Here is a 13,761-nt window from a genome sequence, read left to right on the forward strand (position 1 = left end):
AAAATGCATCAAAAGTGATAAATTAATGTAGTAAGAATCCTTTTTCTTTCTCTAGGGTATCATTTTAATAGAATATAAAGTTCCGTTAGCCGGAATACTTGGATGAATGATGCAACGCTGAAGACAGACGCAAAAAATATAAAAAGAAACGCGCGTGCTGTCTACGTTGTGCTTTTACATGTTCGTCCGTAGCGCTGCATTAGTCATGCGCGATTTTCGTGTGACTGCTTTTCAATCCGCATCTTGCGTTTTTCTTTATTTGTCTCGGAAGCAAAACAGCCATTCGCAGACTATATAAAATAATCGTTCAGGCCATCTCAGCAGAAAATAGCCCTGTATTTATGTTGTCCAATGCATGTTTTGTGTTATTAGTTGTAAAATAGTATACCGTTGCATAACTTGCTCTCATCGAGTCACTAACATGTCATAATATTACCAGCCAAAAGTGTGTTCAAAATTGTCCCCCTACTGTACATTCCATGTATGCTTATCATCGTTGCTTCAACAGCGAGTACCAATTAAACTAAGCAGCTCAGTGCGCAGCGACAGTAATGAATTATTCTCAGGACAATTTTTATTTTGTAGCACGTGCGTAAGTGATTTATTTGGCAATAAGTTTGATACATTCAAGTTCGAAGTCAAAATGGCATACACTACAAAACACAAATAAGGTGGCAAAAATTTAAGATTATATATTCAGTCTTTGCGACCATGAAACAGGAGGCGCAGTTTAAATAAAATTCCCGGTAACCTGTAAGGCAAAGATAGCAAAATATCACTAACCATAATAGCAATATTCTAACAATAACACACTTACACAGGGCGATGTATAACATTATGACACATTCATGAAAAGGAGGGAAGGAAGGAAGGAAGGAAGGAAGGAAAAGGAGAAGACAGGGAAATTCACCAGAAAGACATCCAGTTGGCTACTCTACGCTGGGGGTGGACCAGAATGATGAGAAAGAGGGAAGAGAAGGAAAAGAAAAAAAAAGGAGAGACTTACATTAATTTCACTGCAGCGTGTAGAACTCCACCGCATTTATGAAATACCTTTGCAACATGGGCATCTATATTGTGCGAATGATTTGGGGGGAAGGTGATGATGGTGTGAATTTGTTTTTCCTTGAGTGAAACATTACGAAATTCCGCTAAAGAGGAGAACAGTCAACCACTAAAGCTCACAGGCAATGAGCGCACGTGCCAAACTGCTTTTTCACGCCGCCTAGCAGTACGTCTAGCAGGCACGCAGAGCCGGAAATGGGTCGTACTCATTATATTCATTGGGCTTTCGGTTTTCTGCTGTCACGCTGCATAGTGTTATTTCCCAGTTTTCACGTCAAACGTTCATCTATGATAAGACCATCACACTTCCTCCTCAATGGCTAAATCAAACATATCATGACGTGCTTCAAACAGCGTGCCGTTGGGTCTACGTCACTTTGCAAGAAAGATTGTTAGTTATAGTAGTGGTGCTGAATAACTGGTTTCGAGACAGAAGCAAGTAACCGAGGCTGCTGAGAAGTGCGTCCCGTTAAAGCGTGAAAAGGGGAAAGTAACGGCGTCCAGTCAGAAAACAGAGAGGCCATCAATTAAGGGAAGGATAACTCCTGGGATCTGCAAGCCTGTCAATCGCCGTGACGAGGCTGCTGGCCGAACGCTCGCGAGGTTCGTAAACGTTTGTGGTTAACTGTAGAAATGTACGGGCAAGAACATGCCATGAACAAACAACTTATTCCTGCTAAGATGCCTTATTAATGGTAGCAATGAGTTCAATGTAAAGATCCTTAAATATGTGTTCATTGTGTATGGTTTTACATCCCGAAACAACAATATGATTATGAGAGAAGCCAATAGTGAAGGGCTCCGTGAATATCCGCCACCTCCACCTCCTTCATTGACATTGCACAGTATGCATGAATCTTTCAAATTTTGCCTAGGTCAAAATGGGACTGTCGCACTCAGTATTGAACCCAAAATAACTCCTTTGGATGGGCCTCTTGTGCCGTTTTCAGTGACCGTTAGTACCACTAATGGCACACAGCTATTGTTATGCACATTTCTCAAGCGCACATGGTTAAGAATGCCAACCCGCTGGTCGTGCAGGCGCATTCCCCATGGAGGCGACAATGCCTAATACTCAAGTACTGAATATTAGGCGCACGGTAAAGAACCGCAGATGATCGCAACTTACGAAGCCCTTCACTATGGCGTTGTTTGTAATGTTCTGTCAGTTTTCAAAATGTAAACCTAAAAAATTATTATTTGACGTGTTAGCGACGCTGCAATTTTCGCAGTAAGTAATCTTGTTACTTACTATGGTGAAATCAATTACTGAAATTGGTAGCGGTTCTACGTGAAATGTGTCCAGTGGTATATTTTTCAGTGTATAGTCCATGACACCACCCGTGCTTTTGTTTGAGTAGCCAATCGCGAATCCATTGCTGTACACCTTTATTAAGATACCTGTTTCTCCAATGGAACGAAGTGTCTTTATTATGGAAATGTTCACCAGTTTCATAAATATTTGAATACTGAAATAGAAATAACATGTGACGCAGTTAGCTTGACACTGCTGAATATTTGTTGCCCAATCATACAGAAAATAAATCTAGATTCCTGGCGTTAGCGAAACACTGCATGGTAATACTACAATGCATACCTGTCTATTCTTCCCGTAATTCTCTCTTCAACAGGTAGAAAAACGTTAGGAAGAAGGGTCATACAAAATCAGCTTTAAAAACAAAACAGTGCGTGAACGTATTTTCATTAGCCAAAATCACATACGTACTTATCCGTGGAAGATTGTCTCCTCAAAACAAAATTTTTATTTCAAGCAAAGGCTTATTTCGTAAAAAACTCATGTACGTAAACCGTGAATAACTACCGTCATCAAATTAACCTTATCGCTAAGCAATTTTTGAGAGGCTTTATATTGCCATACAAACTCACTCGATATCCCGTGTCCACTTGGCTTGTATTGAGATGTATCCGCCACTTCTTATACGGACATTTTCTTGGTTGTAGGCGAGAGATGGCTGCAAGATAAGACGTCAAGACGTTGTTATGCATGCCTGACGCAATGCTTACCACTGAATTTGGAGATCTTGATCTTCTCCTTCAAGGGTATAAGGCAAAGCCTTAAACAGGTGGTGCGTCGTTTGCCGCAAACCTTTCTTATAGCTCGAGGAAGAAGAAGAAGAAGAAGAAGAAGAAGAAGAAGAAGAAGAAGAAGAAGAAGAAGAAGAAGAAGAAGAAGAAGAAGAAGAAGAAGAAGAAGAAGAAGAAGAAGATATTTTTATTTGTCGCAAAAAATATACACGCATTGAGGTAGAATATAGAGAAGGAGGTCCCATAGCACAATGCTGAAAGGGGACCTCCTGATAGAAAATGACATGTTGATAAGTACAACAAAATGGCAACAAAAAAGCGATTAAGTAATTATTGATAGTAACAAAAACAACACAAACATGCAATAAAACACGCCAGTAAAAATGGTAACAAAACAATGTTCAGTAATTGTGCATAACTATGAAAACAACGAAACATACAATAAAAATGGCAGTAGAATCGGGAACGAAATGACGTTAATTAATGATATACAGCTATTAAAAGAACTCCAATGTGCAGGGGTAATAAATATGAAAATAACGCACACAGTAATAGCTGTAAATGTAAGAGAACGCCGATATATAAATGAAGATGAGTTATGATTGCGAGATGAGATGTTTAAGTTCTTTTTTAAAAGCAGCTAATGACAATTGTTTAGTGCTTAGTGGTACTGAATTCCAAAAATGGATAGCTGCAAATATGGTAGTATGCTTGCCGTAGTTAGTGCGTGCATGTGGTGGTAAAATGTTGTTGTTTGAGGCAAACCTGGTAGAATTAGAGTTTAACAATTGAAATTTCTCTAAAACGTTGACTGTTATGGTACCATTAGGACACTTGAATACAAGAATCCCCAATTTATATTTAAATAAATTACATACTGTTAGTACATTATGCATATAACAGGTACAAATATTGATATGTTACCGTTGAATAACTTGATATTGTCTCATATATGCGAAGAACGTTCGGGTTTGGTGTCTAGGCAACAAGTGGAGCAGTGGTGTAGCAGTGTAGGCCTCTTGCTGAAGGGACCACACAAACCTGGGACGCGCGTCGCGCTGAGTGTCATCTGCTCTCGCATACGCGTGCCACATAGGCACCGGCAAAGCAAATGCACCGACAGTTGCTACGATACCAATCGGGAGTGACGCAGGAACATCGACGTAGCGCAGGTACGAAGGTCCGTCGTTAGAAGTGGTAATTTGGTGTGACGTCACTCACTTGCGTAGCCCTTCTTAGAGAGCTACGTCAGTTCTGTACGCACGAGTGCTAAGTCTCGATTAGGAGAATGGTATTTAGGTAGGCTTGGGAAGCAAACTCATATATATTCTATACGTTTGCTGTGCACTGGCCTCCGTGTGCAGTGTCCCTGCTTACACGCAACACTAACAATTGGGTTGTTAAAAACACGAATTTAAATGGCACAACCCTTTTACACCGGCCCTGTGCACATAGACTTTTGCAAGCAAACCTATAGCTTCGGTTTTTTGTAAGGAAATAAACGTCTGGGAACACCAAAATCACCGTGTCATACTAGCCTAGAATGCCTACTACAAGTGAATTTTACAAGTGCCCACTTGACCAACCCTCTTCCTTTTGCGAATTATTTAAGGGCCGACTTTGCCTCCATGAGGCAGCACGCAAACCTACGCAGACGTTCACTTTGTAGATATTTTTGCTGCTGGTGACAATTTTCTACGTCTCAATGATTTGTATTGGGTGTTTCTTTACGGTACGCAGTCATTGTGAAATTCCCTTGCTCTAAGGCCTGGCGTGACCCTATGGTTGTTGCATGCAATACTATAGGTGTGTTGAGGTGACTTCTTCAACTACATGACATTCGCCTATTGCTTTTTTTTTGTGTGCGAAGCAGTTTCGTGCAGTAACATAGTTCTCAAATAAAACAATTTTCCACACCAATAGCCTGGGCTGCAATATGGCTCGAGCAGAACATTGCTAGGATTATACTGGTCGAATCGCAATGAAGCCTCTATATTGGTCGACTAATGGTGAATTATACATAACGCACTGATCTCATGCACTCTTTGTCCGCGAGTGACGTCCACGAACTGAAACAATATTCGATAAAGCAAAATTTCAAAGGTTGCACAGTTCAGCCATCCTACAAGTTGGGTGACGTTATCACTGCGGCTTCAGTCCTGCACGGATGAAGATCATTTCAATAATACACACTAGATCTCTGACGACGCAGACTATGCTTGAAACGTTTCCTTATATAGCCGTCAATCAAGAGTTGGACATGGGGAAGAACATTCACATGAATACCCCCGACTACTCTTTTGGTGGAGTTGACCACGAGTATAAAGCGGTGGACCTTTTCTGTGAAAAGTGTCCTTCAGTACGTATCTTTTTTCCTAACACACTACTAAACTGTAATCGATCAGATGCGCCTGTCGCGATGAGGTGATCTTACTTTTTTTTGCGCAGGTAAACTATTTCTTCATTTATTACAGTTACTGATCACTTGTGCTACTGCTTGTGTGCTAATAAGTAGGTATTGTTTATTATTCTTCGCGTTAAAGTACTAATCACTTCAATAGCACAACATAATTTCGTCTTGCCTTGATGAGCAGCTTCCTGTATACATCTTATGTATTTATGTATGATGTTTTGGATCTTTTACTCATTGCTATCGCAGTGCATGCTTTAAATCCCCCTTTCTCTAATGACATGAAACATCGTGGGCGTAAAGAATGAAGAAGTGAATATAAATAAATAAATAAATAAATAAATAAATAAATAAAAGCAACCAAAGGGCTCCCATTCACTCAGTATATCACTCAACTTTGTGTGAAGGTGGACAATATGTATACATAATGTTCGCTAGCACGCACTGTTAGGTAGTTTTAAAAACTGTCAGATTTTTGTACTAAGACTACTACAAAATGTATCAGAAAGTTTTATGACTTGATTTCTCTTTAAAATATTATTTCTATTACAAATGGTTACTTGCCCAATGTCAATTGGAGTCGTAGTTTACTTTACGTCCTTCTCAATGGCAGTTTAGAAGTCAGGGGTTTTATACCACATGAGCAGCTAGTCCTATAGTTGAAGAATGTGCAGGCTTAAAAAAACATATGGTACAGTATTATGCGTTCCGATCTAGATGCCAAATATTCTAGATGTCAAATTATTCTTCACATTAAACGGCAGCACATAAAACTAAACAGCTTGAATCAGCGTATGACTACAGAACAAGTTATTACGTTAAACTGGACGAAATAGTCAGTTGCGGTGAAGTGGCTTTCCCAAAATACGAACTTTGAGCCTGCTTCTGGTCCGGAATAAAATATTCTCATCGGGTCGGTATCTCTGTACACACTTGCAGGTGGAAAAACCAGCTCGCCATCCAGGTTCACCTGCAGGTGTAAGAGGTGCTCCCGTTGAAGCTATGACAGTATTGTTAAAAAAACACATTCAAAACTCCGGATGAAAACATATTTACATTGGCCAGTACTCCTAGCTTTTGTAAAGGTTTTGCCAAAACACTTTGTAGAATACTTTGAAAATACATGATTCGGCATCAGTTTTATTTATTCAACGCTTCTGTGGAAACTAGCACAATACCTCATAATGTTGACATTTTTCTATTTCAGTAACTTTACAGCAGTTTAATTTTTGTTAAAATTAATATTACCATTCGCCGTTTCACGTCCCAAAACGAAGATTCGATATCACAGATGCCTTACTGGAAGGCTTCAGAAATTTCGACCATCTGGTATTTTAATAATTTGCACTGACACCACAACGTACAAGGCACTCTAGAACTCTGCCTCTATCGAAATGCGCCCGCCACAGCTGGATTTAGATTGGCAACCTTCAGGTAACTGGCCTAGAACTGCAACCGGCACACCACCTCTGCGGCTGGCTTCTGGCAAAAATATATATTGAACCCGAAAAAATAGCTTTATTGTTAGTCCTTGTTGATTTCTAATCGCAACAGTACTGGTGACATGTGTTTGTAGAATCATTGCAGAGAAACGTATACTGTCACCCAACATGTGTGCAGGCAATGAAGGATGGTGTGCAAAATGCGTATACCTGATCTTATATGCCTTTGCTATAAGGAGTGACTATTCAACTTGTCGTCCATGATATTATGAGGGCGTACATTACAGATAGTATGTATACATTAGTATCTGTAATACCTGTGAAGTAATGTATGCCATATCTGCAAGTTCATTAAACTGGTCTTCCAGCCATACCTACTTAAACAGTCAAACTATTGTCGGTCATTGTCATGTTTGCCTAGGTGGTTCGGTGGCTAAGGCGCTCGGCTGCCGACTTCAAGGATGCGGGTTCGATTCCGGCTGCAGTGGTCGCATTTCGGTGAAAATGAACCAGTAGAGGACAGTGTAGTGTGCATTGTCACTTCACGTTAAAAAACACAATATAGTCGAAATTTGAGGAGCCCTCTACTGCGACGTCTATCGTAATCATATTGTTGTTTTGGAACAGCAAACTCTACGTAACGTTAGGGCATCACTATCGCAATGTTTAAGCTTCTTCAAGCGATACAAGTCTTACCATGAGGTGAGAGTTTTCAGTTCGGAATTCAAGAACGTGAAGCCCCTTGGGAGGTGCGTTTATGTCGTTAAGCTTCAGCACTTGCTTTTGTTTGTCGCGATAGTAGTCCAAACTATACGTATCGGAAAACCCAAGGTTTAAATTTGTCTCAGTCGGTTTCTTCTCGTGAGCAAGCGTTAGTGAGCTTACATCTCTGAAAAATGTGAAGAAAGCAGAAAAAGAAAAAAAAAGCTCCAAGTGGATTGTTTGCTGGACCAATTTATTATGTACTTGTTCGAAGGCCGCACAGAACGTAAGTTGAGTAAAAACAGACACCGCATTCATGAGCAAATTTATTTGTATTTAAAATACTCTAAGACAACTCTGAATTCATTGACAAGGAAGATGTTTATTAAGAGTCTTCATTGCCCTTGCTAACAATGATATTTTCTCTAGCCACCTATTAATTCATAACGCACGTGTACAGCATCAGGAATCACCTTTGAACCTATGAGAATTTTGTCAGACGCTTTTACTTCTGCTCTCGCAGTAAGAAACCTGATCAGTGCTCATAACAAATAATGGGCAGCGAATTAAGACTACTACTGCTTACTTTATGATGTGATTGATTACAGTGATCATTTACAGCTCCAGATATGTGACTGATAATTTATAAAGTTATTCAAGTACTTTGCGTTACATTCTTTCAGACTTCTATTGCCTTAACACAATAACACTAAACAGAAAGGTGAGCTAAACCATACGTACTTTTTTGTAAATAAGCTAATAGATGCGCAATAGAAACAGGGAGAAGAAAGTGGTCTGCAAGAGTGCTTACTCACAACTGGATGCTTTATTGCGGGAAACTTACACCAGCACAAGCTTGCCATGAACAAGGCAAAAAACTAAATATAAATACTCATATGCCCTCCCCCATCTCCCGGATCAGCTGTCTTCTGTCTGAGTAGTTTTTCCTTGTTATTTACACTGGCAATCTCTTTCTAAGCTCCCATCTCATCTTGTTCTCAGATAAGAACAGGCACTTTTTGTTTTCAACATCGCGTAAACGTCACCCGTTTTGCTTATTTCGGCAAAAATCCCAAACCAGCATGTTAACAAGAAAGCAGGGAGCGATACCAAATAAGCTGTCAATGCAGGATAGGTTGACACTTGGTGCATCATGAGGCAAAACGTTCCTAAAATATCATGACCATCTGGCACATTACTTTGACACGTCTTCAAAGGTGTCATGCTGAAGTGAACAAGTCTTTCATTCGGTTTGCTTTGTAAAAAACGAGAGCTTACGTGTGTGGTCCGTCATAATGAAATATAAGAGTGAAGGCAAAATGCGCGCCGAAAGTCGAAGGGAAATACAGTTTGAATTGCGACTTCTCAGATTTGAATCCACCCTGCAAGAAAATGTGTAAAAGTGAAATGTTTTTAAATCGTGTTCCTTTGATCCGCATTAAATGCGCTGTATTTGCGGCCTAGTTTTGATGACACGAAATGGATAGCCTTAATCGCCATTGTATATAGTCGCTGGTCGACTGCTTCAGCTGACGTTTTATTTTGAATCCATGCAGACACGGACGTCATAATCATAACAAACTTAGTGATACCGCATGCTAAGTCCTCCTGATATGTCTAACATAAAATTTGCATTGAACGCCAGGTACCGACCTACAGCCACGCACTCCACCACTCTGTACAATGGGGATTAAGACTGTACGGGAATGCTAGCTCTCGATGGTGTAACGTGAGCGAAAGCTACCGATAGACGGTAACGCTATGCCTCATTACACTACGTGATCTTTTACTATCACGAGCAGGCGGACAGTCCTGTTTTGTCCCAGGCATTGGTATTAGGTGCAGTATAACTGTGGCCAAATCATTAAAAATTGCGAGACAGCTTAGGTTGCTTTCATTGTATTTGAAAGCAAATCTCGATTTTTAATGTATTTACTAAATAGTCCTAAAAAATCTGAACAACACCTTAGGTCAGCGGTGTATAGAACATGGTTATGCGTTATGTAAATATCTGTTGGGTTCTTTAACCTAATTTTTACGGTTTAAATATAATTGTTCGCGTGTTCTCCGCCTTCTGCATAAAATGCGCATATAGAATTTCAATAGCTATGTGTTTCTATGAAATTTCACAGCAATATACTGCAAGCATAAGGGCAACATATCAAACTCGCCTGAGTAAAAACAATATGCTGCAAATATAAGAGCGCCACGTTTATATCTTGTGTGGAAGTATATGGACTTTTGCAATGACTATGGTGAACAAGTATATTCTAGTTTACTATAGCAATGACATAAGATATCGAAAGGTTCGGTAGGTTTCTTATCGGCATCCGAAGGACTTTGCTGTACTACCACTTGATTAGCCTTACTATATATTTACATCTTCGTTCCAGCGAACGCTTCTGCACGCACACACACTCGACACGAAGAGTGTGACCTTAAACCCGCTATTGGATTCTCCCAAACAGTTAATTTATTACCCAATGAACAAGCTATAAGAGTGATGTACACTGAAACCCTGGCCAATGCAGCAATCAGCTAACCCGCTTTTCTTAACCAATGAACTTCATTGTGAAGCATATAAACTCTTTACAATCAATTTCAGAACTGAAAGTAAATTTTACCATTAAACAAATTCGCTCGCAACCATCACGCTAATAAGTATGCACTATGGCTATAGTAGAAACATTCAAACCCAGATTATTCAATGAGATCTAAAAAAGACTGTCATTGTACTAGTATTGCCGTGTACTATCTGCTTGTGCAGAAATGTTGATCGATCCATTGCAATTATTAGGATTTTAAACAACTATGTTGTTTTCTATGTTGTAACCAACTTCTATTTGGACCTGCGGACATTTGGAAGAATTCCAAATTTTATACCAGGCTCACCCTCGCTTTTGATTGATTTACGAAAATATAATTTTTACTTGCAAGATACCTTGTGAAACATGCAAGTATAGGCATTCGGAGTAAAGTCTTGCAGGCTACATGCATTCATAACACCACCCTTAGGCGGCAAGTTTCTGCATCATCCATTATCATAACCTATCGTTATGACGCAATGTTTCGAACAGAATGGCACATACAGCGGTAACTACGACAAAGACGAGGTGGCTGTGCTGTGCCCTCTAAATGTTTAAAAAATTCAACTTTCATCAACCGACACACTCTATTAAGAAATGGCAAACGTTTGCGATTGCATACTGTTGACTACCTTTAACGGGCATCGTGAACGAGTGTCAAGGCGAAGCTGTATGCTGTAAGCGTCTTTTTTGGTTTGGAGTAGAAGCGTCCTCTGTGCTTGTCTTGATCTCGTCAACTGCTTTATTTTAGTATCATTTAACAGCCGACAACTTCATGCGCGACAAAGCTTTCTCCCGCACTTGGTGCAGCTTTGTGGTGCAATTTAGCGGTGATTTTCGACGGCCATCACGACTGTCATGCATTATATCTAGGACGCCTCTGTTGCATCTTGATGGAAGATATGAATGCTTAGAGCCCATGTACTGCACGAATCAGTGCATGTTAACGAACGCCAAAAGACGTAAGTATAAGCACATAACCAGATCGTGGTTGTGACCAAAAAAACTTCATATATTGTCAATTTTATCTGTTTGTTTGATATTTGTGATGTAACATGGTGCATGTAATATACTGAATTCATCTGTTTGCTTATCTGTCTTTTTAGTCATGCCAATTTGAAGCGCAATTTAGAGACAAAAAGTTCTTTCGTTAGATTTTTTCACTCCTTAAAAGTACAGGTTGATAACACTTATCATGTCTCATTGTTCGTTTTTGTAACCCTATGAAAATATTGTATATTTTTGAGAGCACATTGTTTGAATACTTTTCAAGCCGACTGTTGTAAATATACCTTACAAAATTGACAGTATGACAAAATAAATAAATATAAATATTTCTGGTCCTATTTGCTTGCATGGGGACATACTATCACGAGTCCTGTCTGTAATATGCCAGTTATAATATACGCCGTTATAATAGCTGATAATTTTATTATGGTAGATCATAGTAATCACTGAAGCAAAAACTTTCAACAAGGCTCTCACACGTCAACTTAGTGTTTACACTAGCAGTGTTTCCAAAAGTAACGCCACAATTTGAGAGGCAGTCACTTACCGTGTAAGATGCGTGAGCTCCGGATCTGCTTCGAGCAGCCGTCATGAGATCCCATTGTTTCAGAGTCGCATTCGCGAAGGGCATCACAAAGTTTGCCATTACTGCGTTTTCACTGGGGAGCTTGAACGGACAGTATTAACTAAAGTCGTCTTGGTGACGAGGATTCTAGGAAAGTCGCGCAAGCAGCTGACGAAGGGGAAGAGACAGCGCGTTTCAGATTTGCTTTCAGTGCAGTAGCTAGAAATGACCACAATGAAGCCGCATTTTTTTACGCCCAAGCTGATGCGTTCACCCGCATATGAATCGTTTCAGACAGCTCCGTATGTTCATAAATTCGCATGAATAAAGACAAGTGCGCTAGCGGACCATTTTGAGGCGAGGTAAAACCAGCTGTGCTGGGATGAATGGCTTACCAAAGTTATTGGAACCAAACATCTTATAGTCGTCTATCGCGTGATGGTCCTATCCCATGGAACCGATTACTCTACGTCTTCTTCATAAATATATAAAAAGCGTAGTAAATTCAGGTTGATTCTTCATAACGTACGATTTGCTATGTGAATTTAAAGAGCTACTGCCCAGATTATCAGAAAACAAAAAAAAATGAACGCTATAATATCATCTGACGTTTCTTGCCTTTCTTGCGCGCCTATGTGATGCAGACAGTAGTTCCCGTGACTTCATGTACATGCTCTCGATTGGTTCATATATGTAAAATATCTAATGTTATTTGTCTCCGGCACTGCTTTGCCATGTAGCCGCCCAATCGTTCTTCTTTGTCTCGCATCAATATCGCGCACGAAAAACCGATCGCACTTCTCTCTGTGTTAACAACGGCTGAAGCAGTGGTAAGAGTGTGTAGTCAATAAACGTGAAACCCGAATAGGCTCTACAACCTAGTGCGGACCTTGTTCGTGTGCCTTTAAGAACTAAGGCGCAAGGATAATGCATTGCGTGTGTGAAGGAAAGCGAAGGAGAAGAGAAAACAACCCCATCGTCTTTGAACGTCATGTGGTGAGTGGCCAATAATGGCGAACTGTGCCAAATTTGTTGGTTGGTCATATCTCATAATTAATGAAGAAATGAAGTAAGAAAAGAAACTTGGATATAGAATGAAAGCAGAAATAGCTAGAGATTTGTGTGAAAAACTAAGCACAAGAATCACACACTTCTTAACCTACCCCACTGACTTCGTTAGTCGATAATATCATTAGTGTCAAAAAAGATTTCAAAGGAAGTGCTGCATATCAGTGCGGTGAAAGGCAATATGCAATAAAAGTTGTCCTAATAAAGAATTGTGCAAATCCGAAATGCATGTGTTAAATCTGTTTTAAAGCTCTGCCGCGGTGGTCTAAGACCTAAATTTTTGGATGCGGACCCCAGGTCGCAGTTTCGAATCACAACTTCGGCAGCTGCATTTTTGATGAAGGCGAAATCGCTGTAGGCCCGTGGTGTGCTCAAGTTTGGATGAATGTTAAAGAACCCCAGCTGGTCGAAATTTCCGGAGCCCTCCACCACGGCAGCTTTTATAATCTTATGGTGATTTGGGATGATAAACACCACATATCAATCAATCAAAAATATCTCTTTATAGAACAGACAACGACAAATGGTCGCAAGCACAGTGGCGTGGTGTAATGCTGATGATAAATCAGTACGACTTATATTTCAAGCACAACTACATAAGGACAGATAATCGTAAAATAAAATACTTGTTCACGGACCAAAACACCACGAATTGAAAATTCTCCATGGTATTGTTACAAAATAATCAAGGAGAAATCGTCAATTTTTCAGCCTTTCTGTTCTGTATTACCCTTTCAATCAATTTTGCAAGAACAATTTGCCTAGATTTAGAAAAGTGACCGCTGAAGAAGCTTGCCTTCATGCTCACGGCCACTATGACTATTGATGTGTAAAAATACTTTTTTTAATTTGAAATGGACTAAGGTATGC

At 39.9% G+C, this 13,761-nt stretch overlaps 1 long non-coding RNA gene across 1 annotated transcript; it reads right to left on the bottom strand.

The window, feature by feature from the left end:
• Nucleotides 1-1,736: 1,736 nt before the first annotated feature.
• Nucleotides 1,737-12,056, bottom strand: LOC119165808 (uncharacterized). Its single transcript, XR_012885594.1, has 5 exons — nt 11,806-12,056; nt 7,660-9,047; nt 6,339-6,491; nt 2,953-3,038; nt 1,737-2,534 (listed from the first exon to the last, which is right to left on the bottom strand). It is a non-coding gene; the product is annotated as an uncharacterized LOC119165808 (long non-coding RNA).
• Nucleotides 12,057-13,761: the final 1,705 nt, after the last annotated feature.

Source organism: Rhipicephalus microplus, chromosome 8, assembly GCF_043290135.1.
Source record: "Rhipicephalus microplus isolate Deutch F79 chromosome 8, USDA_Rmic, whole genome shotgun sequence".
In the NCBI taxonomy this organism is placed as follows: Eukaryota; Metazoa; Arthropoda; class Arachnida; order Ixodida; family Ixodidae; genus Rhipicephalus; species Rhipicephalus microplus.